Below are 19,289 nucleotides of genomic sequence, written 5' to 3'. Positions count from 1 at the left end.
CACATGATGTTTAATTAGAAACCACCAAGAAACACATGATGTCCAATTAGAAACCACCAAGAAATACATGATATCCAAATATAGTCTTCATTGTGTTTAGTTAATCACACCATCTCATATTGTTTTGTATGTTAAATACTTAACAAAGAATGACATGATAACATTGTTTAATATTTACAAGCAAGTTATTTATTTAACAGACAATACCTAATGAACAGGACATTCCTACCTGCTGGAATTGTATGTTTCTAATGATTCAATAGTGAGTCAACAGTGAGTCTACATTGAATCAACAGTGAGTCACCACTTAGTAAATCTTCCTCTGAATCACAACATGACTCTTCTTTACCATCATCAATAGACTTTAATGACATCCATTTCTCCCTGAAATTCAGTTCTGAAAACCAATCATTTTAATTAGATATGGTTATATTAAAAATGTTGTTCATTCCTTTCATATTTTATGAGGTGTGTAATTCTTTTTCCCATATGACACAGTTTCCTGATATTTTGATAAACTATCGTTGTAATTTCAACGTTCAATAAAAACACATTCAAGCAACTCCTTTAAGTCAGAATTTTTATTAAATTAACATGTGCATTAATGAATAATTAATTAATTGGTGAATGAGTGTGGCAGCAGATCCTTTAGAAGGAACAGGGAAGTTATGATGTTCCACACCATGTGATGATACAATCGAAAGCTTTTCGATGCAGAAACCCACTCATGGGGATAACCTATCCCTTAGAAGATAATAAGCCACACACACAACACATGAAATCAATCTAAAGCCTACTTAACAGCCCAGGAAAGAAATCATTTATTATGTGATATAATTTAGTCACAGAACATCATCATTATAATCAATTACACATTACCAGGGTACTAACAGAACGATAAATATCTTTATTGATTTATATAATTTATTTATGCCATCAAACTACAAACAGAAGATGGAAACTAAAAGGAGCTACTTCAAACTATTTGAGACCAATCATACTCTGTTACTATACATGTCTCCTTTCCTTTCTTTGCATTGAAAGAGTGTGAAGAAATCCCTAGCAGGCATGTACCTCCACCTAGTGTTCACATATATCAGATCAGCACAGAGTCGTGAAGAAGACAAGGAGAGGATCCAATGTAAACTGTTGTTATGGTATTGAGCCTATGGGAGAATCTCAATTTAATTTCTGTGATTCCTCGTGTCCTCTTCCTCGGTCTCTTTTCAAAACCCAATGAATGAGAAGGTTAGATATCCGCCCTCCTACCTTCTATCTAATGGGTTTTGAGAAGAAAACGAGGAGAGAGGACGTGAGAATCAATGAAATGAATGAAGTTTCTCCCTATGTCTTGGTTGTGGCCCGGCCCATCAGAGCCTTCTTGGTGTTCCTCTCTGGCCTCAGCAGGATGATGTAACACTTTGGGCCGAACAGCGCCACCAGGAGGCCAAAGCTGGAAGCTAAGATGGCGAATATCTCCACAGCGTCTGCGTACATCCCAGGAGAGCTGAGTAGGCAGGGAGAAGGAAGTCCACACAGCACAGAAGATCAGCATGCTGAAGGTGATGAACTTGGCCTCGTTGAAGTTGTCTGGAAGATTCTAGCCAGGAAAGCCAGAGGGAAGCTAAGGAACGCCAGGAGGCCGATGTAGCCTAACAACGCTCCGAACCCTGCTACCGACCCCACCACACACTCATATACAATCTTATCAWTATGGTAGCGCGTGTTTTTGTGTGGAGTTGGAGAGGCTGAAACCAGCCAGGCTGTGCAGATAGCAGCCTGGAATGAGGTGAGAACCAGGACTGTTCCTCTCTGCTGCCCAGCACCAAACCACTTCAGGCTGGCATTGCCCCCGGGCTTAGAGGTCCTAAACACAGCCAGCACCACCATTGTCTTCACCAGTATACAGGAGACACAGAGAACAAAGCTGATACCAAATGCTGCATGCCTCAGCTGACASGTCCACAGCCGGGGCCGGCCAATGAACAGCAGCGAGCACAGGAAGCAGAGTTTGAGTGACAGCAGAAGCAGGAAGCTCAGCTCAGAGTTGTTGGCCTTGACAACAGGCGTGTTCCGGTAGCGGGTGAAGATTCCGAGGACCACTGCACAGATGAGGGCTCCTAGCAACGAGGCTGTCATCAAGGAGATGCCCAGTGATTCCTGGTAGGAGAGGAACTCAACCCCCTTAGGGACGCAGAGYTCACGCTCCGGGTTGGACCAGAAGTCCTCTGGACATCTCGAGCACTTGGCCGAGTCTGACAGGAAGACAGACAAAGCAAATGTGGAAAACCGTTTCATCAGCCCCAAACCACCCTCAAATTCATTAAATGATATTCAGTTCACTGACCTGTGGTGTTGCTGATCTCTCCCTCAGCACAGGAGATGCAGTCGAAGCAGCAGACAGGCTCCCCCTTCTTCCTGGCTACACGGGTGCCTGGGGGACAGCTCTCACTGCACACTGATCGTGGGGGCTATAAGGGCAAAGGTGAGGGGGAATTTTACTTTTATTTAACTAGGCAAGCCAGTTAAAGAACACATTCTAATTTACAATGACTTCCTAGGAGGGAGAATATCAGACTTTTATACTCCCATATTTACACACCCATATTTAATGCTTCTTTGCCCTCCACTGTTATAAGTTTACACTGTTTCTGTTGCAGTAGTGAAATTTGCTATATAAATGTATAACTTTTTAAATAACCTTTCTTGACTCAAAGTTCCAGAAAATTCTGTCCTCGTCCAGTGTCAGCTCTTGTCCTGCGGGGGCTGATTCGTCGATCACACCCACAGTCTCTACCTGCACGCTCCCGTCCTGGAGCCACGCCCAGTTCAAGATGTCATAGATGGCCAGGGCGTCCCCGTTATCATCGAAAGAAACGCGATCGCCAAACCCTYTGGTGAAGTTAACCCTCTCCAGGTAATGGACCAGCTGGTCAGAGGAGGGGGATGGAGGGATGGAGGGAACAGAGGGAAGAGAGGAAAGAGGAGGAGATTATGTAGACAAAAGACAGTATGTAGTCAGGGGACCTTGACTAAGAAAACAGGAAACAGAAGTAAACAGTTGGCAAAGTGTACGTCTGCATCTGTTTGTGTGTAAGTGTGTGTGTGTGTGTCCCACCTGCCAGGGCTCCAGTCTCTGTAGGCTGGCACAGCAGTGCCCACTGAAAGGTCCTCTCCCTGGCACACACTGCAGTAGGTCATGCAGGGCATGGGCCAGGGCGTACACTGCCTTATACACGTTATACTCCGGCCTGAGCTCAGACACGTCCCCATAGTTAGTCTCCACATCCCTCAGGTCCTCCTGACCTGTACATACATCACCCCCAGCCTCCACCCAACCTGCTGGGGGCTCCAACCTGCACCCAAACACAGCCTCCCAGAACTGTCTCACCTTARCAGAGCAGAGAAGGAAATGTTATAGAGGAAACTCGTTTTTTTCTTCAGTATTGTAGTATTTATAGGCAAAGTATCCTTTTTAAATGTTTTAAACATAATGTATAAAGTAATTATAAGGTTGGAGTTAAAAGACAACAAACTACTTCACCATATTGTTTCCGGGGTTATTGGCAGGTTGGTCGTCAGGGCGGATGCTAAGCAGGTAGTCCCTGAGTCCGGGTATCTCTCCACGACGGATGGCGATACCCAGGGTACCCCCCAGGTAGGGCATGAGACGGGGGGTGTGAAACACAGAGGAGGTGGTCCAGGCTTCACTGGCGATCCACTGGAGACCCTTCACATTCTGCACCACCACCTTGTAAAACGGGTTTTATATTTTATAATCTTGGTATCAAGAACACCACAATGGTAATATGCTGTAATACTTTTATACACTGCTGTTTGTGTTTGAGGGGTAACATCCTACAGCTATTTTGGCTGTATTTAGGGCTGTAGAATGTATTTGCTGATACTTTATTCAGGATAAAATGTACTTACTATGACTGTGATATGTGGTTCCCCCCCCTAGATAACTTAGGATGGATGCAGTAACTAACTGTCCAGGGTCACCCATACGTAAAATATAATCACACATCACTGACTGTAACTCGCTTTGGATAAAAGCATCTGCTAAATGGTATTACTAATATTATTATTATTAAGTGTAAATCTCTCTGGATTAAAGCCTCTGATACTAAAATGTGAATGTATAGTAAGTGTTATTTTAGATCAACTGGGAATTTTAATGCATCTCTGAACCTCGTCCACCAGAGGGAGCAGGTAGGCCTCATTGGAGAACACCACCACCACACGAGCAGAGGAGCTCTTGATCTCTCCCACGATCCTCTGCAGCTCTGTGTGTAGAGGTTTAAGAAGAGTGGTTTTGCGGGTCATTTGTGGAGGTGTGTGCGTGTGTGTTGTGTGTTGTGTGTGTCTGTGTGGTGTTTATGGCCTGCCTCCTAACCCTTAGTGTGTCAGTGAAAGCTGTTTGATCTGGTATTGTATTGTATTATGTGATGTTCTTCCGTGTGGGGTGTAAACTGTGATGTTCTTCCCTGTGGGTGTAAACCTGTGATGCCCTCCTTGTGGGTTTAAACTGGTGATGTTGTGGGGATGTAAATTGCGATGCGTGGAGTTTAAACTGTGATACTGTGGGGTGTAAACTGTGATGATTTCCTATTGTGGGTTTAACTGGATGCTGTGGGGTGAAGCTGTGATGCTGTGGGTGTAAACTGTGATGCTGTGGGTGGAAGCTGTGATGCTGTGGGGTGTAAACTGTGATGCTGTGGGTTGTAAACTGTGATATATGGGGTGTAAATATTGTGTTGCTGTGGGGTGTAAATAATGCCACTGTGGGGTGTAAACTGTGATTGTGTGGGGGTGTAAACGGTGACACTGTGGGTGTAAACTGTCACTTTGATGGACACCACATTTACTTCCATGCTGTTGTCACTGTGCGTTTTTTTCTGTGCATGTGTTTCCGTCCTCTTCCCCATTTAACTCTATGCCTTCTTCCCCATTCTACTCTGCCTCTTTCCCCATTTACTCTATGCCTCTTCCCCATTCTACGCTATGCCTCTTTTCCCCATTTCTACGCTATGCCTCTTTCCCCATTCTTCCTATGCCTCTTTCCCATTCTTCCCTATGCCTCTTCCCCATTCTACGCATGCCTTTCCCATTCTACTCTATGCCCTCTTTCCCATTCCCTTTTGCCTCTTTCCCCCTTCTACTCTATGCTCTTTCCCCATTCTTCCCTGCCTCTTTCCCCTTCTACTCTGCTCTGTTGTCACTGTGCATTTTTTTTCTGTGCATGTGTTTCGTCCTCTTCCCCATTTAACTCATGCCTCTTTCCCCCATTCTTCCCTTTGCCTATTTCCCATTCTATGCTAAGCCTCTTCCTCCTTCTACTCCTGCCTCTTTCCCCATTCTACCTCTGCTCTTCCTCCATTCTACCTGCCTCTTCCTCCATTCTACTCTGCCTCTTCCTCCATTCTACTTCTCCTTCCTCCTTATACTCTCTTTGTCTTTTCTTTCTGCTGTAGGGGAGAGGAAGAGGAAGTGATGATTGAAGCTGAGTAGAGATCTGTCAGACCTGGTTGTTTTCACTAACTCTGGTGCTCTCAGCAGGGACTGGACGACAGTTAGAAAACACACGACTCTTAAAGATGTCTTACAATGGCATTTACCATCACGAATTTACATGCTTATATACTGCAGAAATGCCCAATTGACTAGCCGTGTAACTCAGGATGGCCGGCAGTGATAGCGGTGCCTCTCCATCGATCGTTGGTGTTGATTTCAACTGTCAATTTGGTGATGTTCATCACTGTTTAAACTTATTGCAAACGGACAAAAGTCAGCATCAAGTCAACGTCCATCAGTCAATAAGATATCATTCTGACACCAAATGACACAGACTGACACCAAAACCCACTTTGTCCAACTTGTTTAGAAGCCAACTATCTCATGTGTTAGAACCAGCCAAAATTCACTGCGCCTTCTGATTAAACCATAATAAAAACTTAAAACACGTTCTAGCTGCAGGTCCAAGTACTGACATTATGTGTAGGCCTAGCTGAGGCGACCCTGAGTTTTGGCTCGATAGGTCATTTGGAGCCCGAGCAGCGACCTTAATTAGTGCTGAAAGTTCACTTTTTCCCGGCGTTGATACGGGGTCCTGAATGAGCTATCAGACAGAAACTTTGGCTCCGTCTCTATGGGGCCGAGCAGTTTCAAAGCACCTATTCTGTGTTTCTGGGACATTTCTAAATGTCATCATTTTCGCATGATCAAAATGAATTGAAGTCATTGCAAATGGACAAGGCTTTTTCTCGGCTGAGAAACCTTCTAGAGCCACAAACTCACCATGCACTACGACTTAACTTCTTATGGCCCGAAGGGGCAGTATTGAGTAGCTTGGATGAAAGGTGCCCATTGTGTAAACGGCCAGCTCCTCAGTCTCAGTTGCTAATAAATGCATATTATTATTAGTATTGGATAGAAAAACACTCTAACGTCTCTAAAACTGTTTGAATTAAGTCTGTGAGATTAACAGAACTCATATGGCAGGCAAAAACCTGAGAAGTTCCACTTCCTGTTTGGATTTTTTCTGGGGGTGCCATATTTTCAACCAAGCTCTCATTGAATATAAAGAGAGATTATGATTGGGTTTTCACTTCCTACGGCTCCACTAGATGTCAACAGTCATAAGAACTTAGTCTGATGACTCTAATTTGAAGGGGTAATCACTCCATGAGGTGCCCACGCATTGAACTGGCGCGTTCACGTGAGAGTGAGCTTTAATTCTCCGGTTGGAACGTTATTCAAGATGTATGTTAAGAACCAGGGTATCTTTCATTTGCCATACAACAAGTATTTTTATAAAGTTTATGATGAGTTCTTTGGTCAGATTAGGTGAGTGTCCAAATAGCTCTGACATTCTGGGGGAAATGTTGCTACATTTTCACAATGTATAACCACGGTTGCAGCTCTAAATATGCACATTTCGAACAAAACATAAGTGTATTGTATAACCTGATGTTATAAGACTGTCATCTGATGAAGTTGTTCAAGGTTAGTGATTAATTTTATATCTTTTGCTGTTTTTGCGAATGCTATCTATGCGGTGAATTAATGCGTTGTATGTGTGTGGCTATTGTGGTAAGCTAATATAATGCTATATTGTGTTTTCGCTGTAAAACACTTAAAAAATCTGAAATGATGGCTGATTCACAAGATGTTTATCTTTCATTTGCTGTACACCATGTATTTTTCATAAATGTTTTATGATGAGTATTTGTTATTTCACGTTGCTCTCTGTAATTATTCTGGCTGCTTTGGTGATATTTCTGATGTAGCTGCAATGTAAAACTATGATTATACCTCAAATATGCACATTTTCGAACAAAAACATAAATTTATTGTATACATGTTATAAGACTGTCATCTTGAGAAGTTGTTTCTGGGTTAGTGACTAATTATATCTCTATTTGGTCGGTTTTGTGATAGCTACCTATGCGCGGTAGAAACATGGTGAAATATGCGGTTGAGTCTTTGGCTATTGTGGTTAGCTAATATAATACATATTGTGTTTTCGCTGTAAAACATTTAAAAAATCGGAAATGATGGCTGGATCAAAGATGTTATCTTTTATTTGCTGTATTGACTTGTGATTTCATGAAATTATATTATATTGAATCCTGTCCCGTTAGGCTAGGCTATGCTCGTCAGCTTTTTTGATGAGGATGCTCCCGGATCCGGGATGGGTATTAGTAAAGGTTAATTCTTCTTAATAGGGGCGCTGTTTCACTTTGGAAGAAATCGTGCCCAATTTAAACGGCTGTACTCTATTCAGATCATACAATAGCAATTTTATTATTATGGACAGAAACACTCTCAAGTTTCTAAAACTGTTTTGAATATATGCTGTGAGTAAAACAGAACTCATTTGGCAGCAAACTTCCAGACAGAAGTGAAAAATCTGAACGAGGCTCTGTTTCAGGGCCTGCCTATTCAATTGCCTATATTTATGGATATGCATGGCACTGCATACACCTTCCACTAGATGTCAACAGGCAGTGGAAGGTGAATGGGGTGTCTAGCTTGATCTGAGTCGAACAAAAGCTTTTGGAATGACGTGTCCAGAATTTCCTTTCTCTACCTAGGCGCGGAAGCTGCTCCATATTGTCTTATGATAACGTTCGGTATACACGGCTAATATCTCGGCTATGATTTTATTTTGATACATGTGATAATAACATCGTAAAGAATGTTTTTTCAACCGAGTTTTATCAGATAATTTAACGTTATTGGGACTTTGGAGGTTTCCGTTCTCTGCGTCGAAGAAATTTGGAACGCATCAACATGGCTAGCATTGTGGCACGAATTCGACAGGAAAAAGGACATTCTAAAACCAAACAACGATTATTCTTGACCAAGCGACTCCTTGTACAAGATCTGATGGAAGCTCAGTAAAAAGTAAAGAACAATTTATGATGTTATTTTGTATTTCTGTGTAAAATGTTGAGTCCTATTAATCCGCTCGTTTTGGCGGGCGCTGTCTCGCTATAACGTAAGGCTGTTTGTTATGGTAAAGTTATTTAAAAAATCAACACAGCGGTTGCATTAATGCAACCGCTGTGTCAGATTTTTTTTAACTTTAGGAAAAGCATACCATGCAATAATCTGAGACGGCGCTCAGAAATACACAACTATCTCCGCATGTTGGAGTCAACAGAAATACGAAATTACATCATAAATATTCCCTTACCTTTGATTATCTTCATCAAAATGCATGCCAGGATCCTAGTTCCACAATAAATCGTTGTTTTGTTTCGATAATGTCCATTACTTATGTCCAATTTGCTAATGTTGCTAGCATGTGTAGTCACGTGGTCAAACCTCGCGCAGATGCAGGCAAACGTCGGACGAAAACTTCAAAAAGTTATATTCCAGGTCGAATAAACTGGTCAAATTTAGTAGAGAATCAATCTTCAGGATGTTGTTATCATTTATATCCAATAAAGTTCCAACCGAAGCATTCTTTCATGTCTGTATAAGTAATGGAAGCAAGGTGACAACATGAGGAAAGCGCGAGACCAAGAACTGGCAATCTGCCAGACCACTGACTCATTCCCCTCCCATCTGGTCCACAACACGGCATAAACGTCATTCCACATTCTACTGACTGTTGACATCTAGTGGAAGGCGTATGAAGTGCAAACAGATCCATATATTACAGGGAATTGAATAGGCGATGACTTTAACAACGACCACTCTCAGAATTTTTACTTCCTGTTTGGATTTTTTTCAGGTTTTTGCCTGCCATATGAGTTCTGTATAATAATATGATATAATATGCATATATTAGCATGTGGGACATAGTAGGAGGCAGTTCACTCTGGGCACGAAATTCATCCAAAAGTGAAAATGCTGCCCCCTATACCAAGAAGTTAATAGCTGAATCTAAGATTTGTATTTGACTCAAAAGTTTGGACGCACCTACTGGGGGTGCATCATTTCTCCCCTGAAATTCAGTTCTGAAAAAAAATCAATTAAATTAGATACGGTTAATGAAAAATGTTGTTATTTCTTTCACATAATATGAGGTAATTCTCTAATCCCATATGACATTTTTTCGTAAAATATCTTTGTAAATTTCAACAGTTCAATAAAAACACATTCAAGCAACTCCTTTAAAGTCAGAATATTTTATTAAATGAACATTTGCATTAATTAATAATTAATTATGGTGAATGAGTGTGGCAGCAGAATCCTTTAGAAGAACAGGGAGTTATTCTGTTCAACCCATGTGATGAACAATCGAAAGCTTTTCGAAGCAGAAACCCACTCATTGGGATAACCTATCCCTTAGAAGATTAAAGCCACACACATAGACAAAATTAAATAATCTAAAGCCTACTTAACAGCCCAAGGAAAAGAAATCATTTAAAACTAACAGAATGATAAAATCTATTTTATTTAATTTTATTTATAGCCATCAAAATACAAAAGAGATGTGCAAACTAAAAGGAGCTACTTCAAACTATTTGAGACCATCATACTCTGTTACTATACATGTCTCCTTTCCTTTCTTTGCATTGAAAAGTGTGAAGCAAATCCCTAGCAGGCATTGTACCTCCACCTAGTGTTTCATATATCAGATCAGCACAGAGGAGTGAAGAAGACAAGGAGAGGAATTCAATTTAAATGTTGTTAGGTATTGAGCCTATGGGAGAATCTCAATTTAATTTCTGTGATTCCTCGTGTCCTCTCCTCGGTCTCCTTTTCAAAACCCAATGAATGAAAGGTTAGATATCCCGCCTCCAACCTTCTATCTAATGGTTTTGAGAAGAGGCGAGGAGAGAGGACGTGAGGAATCAAGGAAATGGAATTAAGATTCTCCCTATGTCTTGGTTGTGGCACGGCCCATCAGAGCCTTCTTGGTGTTCCTCTCTGGCCTCAGCAGGATGATGTAACACTTTGGGCGAACAGCGCCACCAGGAGGCCAAAGCTGGAAGCTAAGATGGCGAATATCTCCACAGCGTCTGCTACTTCCCAGGAGAGCTGATGTAGGCAGGGATGAAGGAGATCCACACGCACAGAAGATCAGCATGCGAAGGTGATGAACTTGGCCTCGTTGAAGTTGTCTGGAAGATTCCTAGCCAGGAAGGCAAGAGGAAGCTAAGGAACGCCAGGAGGCCGATGTAGCCTAACAACGCTCCGAACCCTGCTACCGACCCCACCACACACTCATATACAATCTTATCATATGGTAGCGCGTGTTTGTGTGTGGAGTTGGAGAGGCTGAAACCAGCCAGGCTGTGCAGATAGCAGCCTGAATGAGGGTGAAGTGGGAGTGTCAGAGAAAGACAATATGTGAACTGTTGCCACACGAAAAGGGAAACCAGTGAAGAATAAATATCATTCTAAATAAATATTCATGTTTATTTATTTTCCCTTTTGTACTTTAACTATTAGCACATCGTTACAACACCGTATATAGACATAATATGACATTTGAAATGTCTCTGTTCCTTTGAAACTTTTGTGAGTTTGTCAGATTTTTTATTTCACTTTTGTTTATTTCACTTGCTTTGGCAATGTGATCATATGATTCCCATGCCAATAAAACACTTTGAATTTAATTGAAAGAACTATTACACACCTCCAAGTTATTCCACCATGTGTCCTGTAGGTGAGCTGTTCTTCTCCCTCTCCCGCTTCCTCTCCCGCTTCCTCTCCCTCTATCTCACTCTCTCCCTCTCCATCTCTCTCTCTCTCTCACTTCCTCTCTCCCCCTCTCCCCCCTCTCTCCGTCCTTCACAAATGTACCAGTTTATTGCTCGGTGTCTGTTAAGGGTTCTCTAGCTGCAGGCTAATAATGAGGCTGTGATGAATRGAGAGACACACAAATACATAAAAACATCTAATTTGATTGGTTGCGTACACATATTTTGCTAAATGTTATTGTGGGTGTAATGAAATGCTTATGTTGCAACCGTGCAGTAATAGATAACAATACACTCAACAACAAGGAATTAAGAAATATACAAATTTTAGAACAAGCAATGTRAAAAATAGTGTACATGAAATGTGTGTTTGGATGAAATGTACAATATATTAATAAAAAAGGTGTGTACAGGCCTCCTGAGTGGTGTAGTGGTCTAACGCACTGGATTGTAGTGCTTGTGGTGGATTGTAGTGATTGTAGTGCACTACAGACCCGGGTTCGATCCCAGGCTGTGTCTCGAATGGCGGTGACTGGGAGTCCCATAGGACAGGGCACAATTGGCCCTGCGTCATCCGTGTTAGGGAACTGTTAGGCCCGGGGGGGTCTTTACTTGGCTCATCGTGCTGTAGCAACTCCTTGTGGTAGGCTGGGTGACTGCAGGCTGACCAGGATATAAGGTGAATGGTGTTTCTTGCTGTACATTGGTGCAGCTGGCTACCGGCTTAAGCAGGCGAGAGAATATACATARCAAGAATATGCATATCCTTGCTTCAGGTCCTGAGCTACAGGCAGTTAGATTTGGGTATGTCATTTTAGGCGAAAATTGAAAAAATGGGTACGATCCTTAAGAGGTTTAAAATATGCATATTCATATTCTTGTTACCATTTGAAAGGAAACACTTTGAAGTTTGTGGAAATTTGAAATTAATTTAGGAGATCTGGTAAAAGAGATTACAAAGAAAAACATGCATCTTTGAAATGCAAGAGAAAGGCCATACTTTCAAATAGGATTCTAGGTGTCATTTAGATTTTTGCCACCAGATGGCACCAGTGTGTGTACAAAGTTTCAGACTAATCCAGTGAAGAATTTCATTACTGCACAATATGTTGTATCAAGGCTGCCAGGTGTTTGCAAAAATCTGACGAATTGGTCATTTGATACTTGTTCAAGTACCTAACTATAGAGAACATATAAAAATGCTATGGTAATATATATCTTTTAGTTTACATACTCCCATAAATGTCATACATGATGGATCATTAGCTTATACATTAACTTTCACACATCTAGATGGCCGGGCGGGGTGGGTGTGGAGCCAGAGACAGCAGTGGAGTCAAACTGTAGAACCCAGTTCCTACATTTGAACATAAAAATGTATTTTATCAAACAAAACTATGCGACATTGTATCTCTGGGACCCTCAGGATGACAAATCAGAGCAAAGTTACTGAATGTAAGTACATTATTTACCTTCAGAGGTGAATGTATCAAACCAGTTGCTATGATWAAAGTTGTTGTTGTTGTGCACTCTCCTCAAAGATGAGCATGGTATTTTCTCACTGTAAAAGCTACTGTAAATTGGACACTACATTTAGATTAAGAATAATTGAAGCTTTCTGCCCATATCAGATAWGTCTATGTCCCGGAAAGTTGGCTGTTGTTTACAACGTCATACTAGTTACATTAGCAACAACAGTCTAGGTTTAGGGACACTCATCCTGTAGAGCAGGGGTGTCAAACTCAATCCATGGAGGGCCMAGTGTCTGCGGGTTTTTGTTTCTTCCTTTCAATTAAGACCTAGACAACCAGGGGAGGGGAGTTCCTTACTAATTAGTGACCTTAATTCATCAATCAAGTACAAGGGTGGACCGAAAACCCGTAGACACTCGGCCCTCCATGGAATGAGTTTGACGCGGTGCAGTGTAGAGGTTTAAGAAGAGTGGTTTTGCGGGTCATTTTGTGGAGGTGTGTGCGTGTGTTTGTGTTGTTGTGTGTGTCTGTGTGTGTGTTATGGCCTGCCTCCTAACCTTTAGTGTGTCAGTGAAAGCTGTTTGATCTGGTTTTATTGTATTATGTGATGTTCTTCCGTGTGGGGTGTAAACTGTGATGTTCTTCCCTGTGGGTGTAAACTGTGATGCCCTTCCTTGTGGGTTTAAACGGTGATGTTGTGGGATGTAAATTGCGATGCTGTGGGATTTAAACTGTGATACTGTGGGGTGTAAACTGTGAATTTCCTATTGTGGGTTGTAAACTGTGATGCTGTTGGGGTGTAAGCTGTGATGCCTGTGGGGTGTAAACTGTGATGCTGTGGGGTGTAAGCTGTGATGCTGTGGGTGTAAACTGTGATGCTGTGGGTGTAAACTGTGATTATGGGGGTGTAATATTGTGTGCTGCTGTGGGTGTAAATAATGCCACTGTGGGGTGTAAACTGTGATTGGTGGGGTGAACGGTGACACTGGTGGGGTGTAAACTGTCACTTTGATGGACCCACATTTACTTCCATGCTGTTGTCACTGTGCGTTTTTTTCTGTGCATGTGTTTCCGTCCTCTTCCCATTTAACTCTAGCCTTCTTCCCCATTCTACTCTGCCTCTTTCCCCATTTACTCTATGCCTCTTTCCATTCTACCTATTCCTCTTTCCCTATTCGACGCTATGCCTCTTTCCCCATTCTTCCCTATGCCTCTTTCCCATTCTTCCCTATGCCTCTTCCCCATTCTACGCTATGCCTCTTTCCCCATTCACTCTATGCCTCTTTCCCATTCTCCTTTGCCTCTCCCCATTCTACTCATTGTCTTTCCCCATTCTTCCCTGCCTCTTTCCCATTCTACTCTGCTCTCTGTTGTCACTGTGCATTTTTTTTCTGTGCATGTGTTTCCGTCCTCTTCCCCATTTAACTCTATGCTCTTTCCCCATTCTTCCCTTTGCCTATTCCCCCATTCTATGCAAGCCTCTTCCTCCATTCTACTCTCTGCCTCTTTCCCCATTCTACCTCCTGCTCTCATTCTACCTGCTCTTCCCTTCCATCTACTGCTCTTCCTCCATTCTACTTCTCCTTCCTCCTTTATACTCTCTTTGTCTTTTCTTTCTTTGCGCTGAGGGGAGGGAGAGAGGAAGATGATGAAGCTGAGTAGAGATCGTCAGACCTGGTTGTTTCACTAACTCTTGTGCCTCTCAGCAGGGACTGGACGACAGTTAGAAAACACACACTCTTAAAGATGTCTTACAATGGGCATTTACCATCACGAATTTTAACATGCTCTATATACTGCATGAATGCCCAATTGACTAGCCCGTTGAACTCAGGATGGCCGGGCAGTGATAGCGGTGCCTCTCCATCGATCGTTGGTGTTGATTTCAACCTGTCAATTTGGTGATGGTTCATCACTGTTTAAACTTATTGCAAACGGACAAAAGTCAGCCATCAAGTCAACGTCCATCAGTCAATAAGATATCATTCTGACACCAAACTGACACAGACTGACACCAAACCCACTTTGTCCAACTTGTTTAGAAGCCAACTATCTCATGTTTCAGAACCAGCCAAAATTCACTGKGCCTTCTGATTAAACCATAATAAAAACTTAAAACACGTTCTTGCTGCAGGTCCAGTACTGACATTATGTGTAGGCCTAGCTGAGGCGACCCTGAGTTTTGGCTCGATAGGTCATTTGGAGCCCGAGCAGCGACCTTAATTAGTGCTGAAAGTTCACTTTTTCCCGGCGTTGKTACGGGGTCCCTGAATGAGCTATCAGACAGAAACTTTAGGCTCCGTCTCTATGGGCCGAGGCAGTTTCAAAGCACCTATTCTTGTGTTTCTGGGACATTTCTAAATGTCATCATTTTCGCATTGATCAAAATGAATTGAAGTCATTGCAAATGGACAAGGCTTTTTCTCGGCCTGAGAACCTTCTAGAGCCACATAACTCACCATGCACTATCGACTTAACTTCTTATGGCCCGAAGGGGCAGTATTGAGTAGCTTGGATGAAAGGTGCCCATTGTAAACGGCCAGCTCCTCAGTCTCAGTTGCTAATAAATGCATATTATTATTAGTATTGGATAGAAAACACTCTAACGTCTCTAAAACTGTTTGAATTAAGTCTGTGAGATTAACAGAACTCATATGGCAGGCAAAAACCTGAGAAGTTCCACTTCCTGTTTGGATTTTTTCTGGGAGTCATATTTTCAACCAAGCTCTCATTGAATTAAAGAGAGATATGATTGGTTTTCACCTACGGCTTCCACTATATGTCAACAGTCAATAGAACTTAGTCTGATGACTCTATTTGAAGGGGTAATCACTGCCATGAGGTGCCCACGCATTGAACTGGCGCGTTCACGTGAGAGTGAGCTTTAATTCTCCGGTTGGAACGTTATTCAAGATTATGTTAAGAACCAGTGTATCTTTCATTTGCCATACAACAAGTATTTTTATGTAAAGTTTATGATGGTTCTTTGTCAGTTAGGTGAGTGGTCCGAAATAGCTCTGACATTTGGGAAATGTTGCTACATTTTCACAATGTATCACACGTTTGCAGCTCTAAATATGCACATTTTCGAACAAAACATAAGTGTATTGAATACCTGATGTTATAAGACTGTATCTGATAAGTTGTTCAAGGTTAGTGATTAATTTTATATCTTTTGCTGGTTTTTGCGAATGCTATCTATGCGGTTAATAATGTTTGTGTGTGTGGTATTGGTGTAAGCTAATATATGCTTATTGTGTTTTCGCTGTAAAACATTAAAATCTGAAATGATGGCTGGATTCACAAGATGTTTATCTTTCATTTGCTGTACACCATGTATTTTTCATAAATGTTTTATGAATGAGTATTTGTTATTTCACGTTGCTCTCTGTAATTATTCTGGCTGCTTTGGTGATATTTCTGATGGTAGCTGCAATGTAAACTAGTTGTATACCTCATATGCCATTTTCGAACAAAACATAATTTATTGTATAACATGTTATAAGACTGATCATCTATGAAGTTGTTTCTTGGGTTAGTGAAAATTATATCTCTGTTTGGTCGGTTTTGTGATAGCTACCTATGCGTAGAAACATGGTGAAAATATGCGGTTGAGTCTATTGGCTATATGTGGTTAGCTAATATAATCATATTGTGTTTTCGCTGTAAAACTTTAAAAATCGGAAATGCATGGCTGGATTCACAAGATGTTATACTTTTCATTTGCTGTATTGGACTTTGTGATTTCATGAAATTATATTTATATGATATCCTGTCCGTTAGGCTAGGCTATGGTCGTCAGCTTTTTTGATGAGGATGCTCCCGGATCTGGGATGGGTATATAGTAAGGTTAATGGCCTTCTTATTAGGGCCTTATCCTTTGAAAGAATACTTGTGCTCCATACTAAACGGACCGCTTACTGTATTCTAGATCATGCCAATATAGCATTTTATTATTGGACGAAAACTTCAAAGTGCTTTCTACTGTTTCGAATTATTATCTGTGAGCTAAACGGAAACCTATTTGGCAGCAAACTTCCAGAATGAAGTGAAAATCTTGAACGGCTCTGTTCAGGGCTCTGCGATATTCAATCTGCCTTATATTTATGGATTGCCAATGGCACTGCTAACCTTCCACTAGATGTCAACAGCAGTGGAAGGTGAATGGGTGTCTAGCTTGATCTGAGGACGAACAAGAGCTTTTGAATGACGTGTTCCAAATGTCCTTTCTCTACTAGGCGCGAGAAGCTCCTCTATGTCTTATCATAAGCGTTCGATACACGGCTAATATCTCCGGCTATGTTTTCATTTAGATACATGTGATTAACATCGTAAGAGATGTTTTTCACGTTTATCAATTAATTTAACGTATTATTGGGGCTTTGAGTGCTTTCCCTTTCTGCGTCCGAAGAGAAATTTAGGAACGTCATCAACATTGGCTGCATTTGGCACGAATTCGACCAGTGCGAGGATCTTCAAAAACCAAACAACGATTATTCCTTGACCAGGACTCCTCTGTACAGATTCTGATGGAAAGCTCGTTAAAAGTAAGAACAATTTATGATGTATTTTTATTTTCTGCTGTAAAATGTTGAGTGCTATAATCCGCGTTTTTGCGGCGCGTCTCGCAGTATAACGTAGTGTTTGTTATGGTACAGTATTTAAACAAATCACACCGCGTTGCATTAATGCAACCGCCTGTGTCAGATTTTTTTTACTTTTCGGAAAAGCCATACCATTGCAAATAATCTGAGACGGGCTCAGAATTACACAATGTCTCCGCTGTTGGAGATCAACAGAATACCGATACCTCTAAATATTCCCTTACCTTTGAAATTCCTTCATCCAATGCAAGTGCCGGCATCCTGTTCCACATAAATCGCTTGTTTCTGTCTCGATAATGCCATCTACTTATGTCCATATTGCTCACATGTTGCCAAAAGCAATGTGTAGTACAGTGGTCACATACTCCTCGCGCGCAGCATGGGGGGCAGGCCCATAACCGGTACGGGACGCAGAACTTCAAATAAGTACTATTCCAGGTCGAATAATAATGTCAAAATTAGGTAGAGACATCGATATCTTCAGGATGTTGTTATCATTTATATCCAATAAAGTTCCAACGAAGCATTCTCATGGCTGTATAAGTAATGGACGCAAGGTGACAACATGAGGAAGCGCGAGACCAAGAACTGGCAATCTGCCAGACCACTGACTCATCCCTCCCATCTGGTCACACAACCGGCATAACTCATCCAATTATCTGACTGTTGACATCTGTGGAAGGCGTATGAAGTGCAAACAGATCATTATATTCAGCGAACTTGCATGCGTGACTTTAACAACGACCACTCTCAGAATTTTTACTTCCTGTTTGGATTTTTTCTCAGGTTTTTGCCTGCCATATGAGTTCTGTATAATAATATGATATAATATGCATATATTAGCATGTGGGACATAGTAGGAGGCAGTTCACTCTGGGCACGAAATTCATCCAAAAGTMAAAATGCTGCCCCCTATACCAAAGAAGTTAATAGCTGAATCTAAGATTTGTATTTGACTCAAAAGTTTGGACYCACCTACTGGGGGTGCATCATTTCTCCCCTGAAATTCAGTTCTGAAAAAAAATCAATTAAATTAGATACGGTTAATGAAAAATGTTGTTATTTCTTTCACATAATATGAGGTAATTCTCTAATCCCATATGACATTTTTTCGTAAAATATCTTTGTKAATTTCAACAGTTCAATAAAAACACATTCAAGCAACTCCTTTAAAGTCAGAATATTTTATTAAATGAACATTTGCATTAATTAATAATTAATTCATGGTTGAATGAGTGTGGCAGCAGAATCCTTTAGAAYGAACAGGGARGTTATTCTGTTCAACKCGATGTGATGATACAATCGAAAGCTTTTCGAWGSAGAAACCCACTCATTGGGGATAACCTATCCCTTAGAAGATTAAAGCCACACACATAGACAAATTAAATAAATCTAAAGCCTACTTAACAGCCCAAGGAAAGAAATCATTTAWACTAACAGAATGATAAAATCTATTTTATTAAATTTTATTTATAGCCATCAAAATACAAAAGAGATGTGCAAACTAAAAGGAGCTACTTCAAACTATTTGAGACCATCATACTCTGTTACTATACATGTCTCCTTTCCTTTCTTTGCATTGAAATAGTGTGAAGCAAATCCCTAGCAGGCATTGTACCTCCACCTAGTGTTCATATATCAGATCAGCACAGAGGAAGTGAAGAAGACAAGGAGAGGAATTCAATGTAAATTGTTGTTARGGTATTGAGCCTATGGGAGAATCTCAATTTAATTTCTGTGATTCCTCGTGTCCTCTCTCCTCGGTCTCCTTTTCAAAACCCAATGAATGAYAAGGTTAGATATCCCGGCCCTCCAAACCTTCTGATCTAATGGGTTTTGAGAAGGAGGCGAGGAGAGAGGACGTGAGGAATCAAGGAAAATGGAATTAAGAGTCTCCCTATGTCTTGGTTGTGGCACGGCCATCAGAGCCTTCTTGTTGTTTCCTCTGGCCTCAGCAGGATGATGTAACACTTTGGCCGAAACAGCGCCACCAGGAGGCCAAAGCTGGAAGCTAAGATGGCGAATATCTCCACAGCGTCTGCATACTT

At 41.3% G+C, this 19,289-nt stretch overlaps 1 pseudogene; it reads right to left on the bottom strand.

Moving 5' to 3' along the window:
- Nucleotides 1-1,344: 1,344 nt before the first annotated feature.
- The window catches only part of LOC112073283 (extracellular calcium-sensing receptor-like), a 30,347-nt pseudogene continuing 12,402 nt past the window's right edge, over nucleotides 1,345-19,289 (bottom strand).

This window comes from Salvelinus sp. IW2-2015, unplaced genomic scaffold, assembly GCF_002910315.2.
Source record: "Salvelinus sp. IW2-2015 unplaced genomic scaffold, ASM291031v2 Un_scaffold2207, whole genome shotgun sequence".
Classification (NCBI taxonomy): domain Eukaryota; kingdom Metazoa; phylum Chordata; class Actinopteri; order Salmoniformes; family Salmonidae; genus Salvelinus; species Salvelinus sp. IW2-2015.
The sequence above is the reverse complement of the archived record's forward strand: the minus strand, read 5'-3'. Positions and strand labels throughout refer to the sequence as shown.